The following is a 1,068-nucleotide window of genomic DNA, read 5'->3' as shown; positions in this document are numbered from 1 at the left end:
ATTTCTTTGTGTCGCGATTCTTTTCCAAGGGTTTTGTTTGAATCGGGTGTAGTTAGTTTTTATTTTGAAGAAGTAGGAAACCTTGTGCTATGATTTGAAATGAAAGAAATATCTCTTGACTTTATTATGCCTTGAGAATAGTGAGTGCTTTAGTTGTGACGCTTAGGATCAAGTTTTCACTCTTGTATAAGTGTCTTAAATGGTATGAGCTTAACTTTACTTAACTTCTTTGACTAGAGTGTCTTGATAATTCGATCTTGAGTGAGTTATGTGCCATGTATGTGTGAGGTTGTGTTATTATATGCATTGCATTTAATGTCTATAACTTTCCACGTGTGTTTGCAAAGTGAAATAGTAGTTTTGGTCAGTCTAGGAAATGATATAGGCATTTTCTTGTTGAGCCAGTATTATGCTTTTACCCACCTAATTGTTATGTATCTTAGTTAACCCCTTTGAGCCTGTAATCCTGTTTTCCTGGCAACCACATTAGAAGCTTTACTCATTTGCTTGAATTGACCAGCTATTTGAACCTTGTACCTCTCGTGAGCACTTGAAATTTTTATGAACTTTGTAAAAGTTGAAGTATGGGGTGGATGGTTTGGCTTTTGAGGGGAACTAATGAAATAATGAGAAGGGTGCACTGTTTTGAAAACGTAAGAGCCACTTGAATTGAAAAAAGAAAGAAAAAATAGTTGTATTGTTGTGAAAATCTTTCATGGATAAGTGGTAACTCTTGAAGTAATTGTGCTTAAATAATTTGGGAGTCGATGTATATTGATGTGAAGGTGGAGTTTTGGTTTGACATAAGTGTAGGGTTTTAAATGTTAGAGTACATGTATTAAAGTGCTTAGGGAGGTGTAGTCACTCTTATATCTAAATGTATCCTACCCTTCCAGCACCCTACATTACAACCAACTAAAGTCCTACTTGATCCTTGACTGAATGAACTCGATTAGTAGAGTAGTACACTACGGGCAAGCTTATGGTTTATCTTTTGTGGCATATGAATGTTATTTCTGAGAGTGAGCAAATTCTTTCTATCTTGAGTTCCTAATTGTTCTTATATTT

The sequence above is a fragment of the Nicotiana tomentosiformis genome, unplaced genomic scaffold, assembly GCF_000390325.3.
Source record: "Nicotiana tomentosiformis unplaced genomic scaffold, ASM39032v3 Un00185, whole genome shotgun sequence".
NCBI lineage: Eukaryota > Viridiplantae > Streptophyta > Magnoliopsida > Solanales > Solanaceae > Nicotiana > Nicotiana tomentosiformis.
This window is presented reverse-complemented; position numbering follows the sequence as displayed.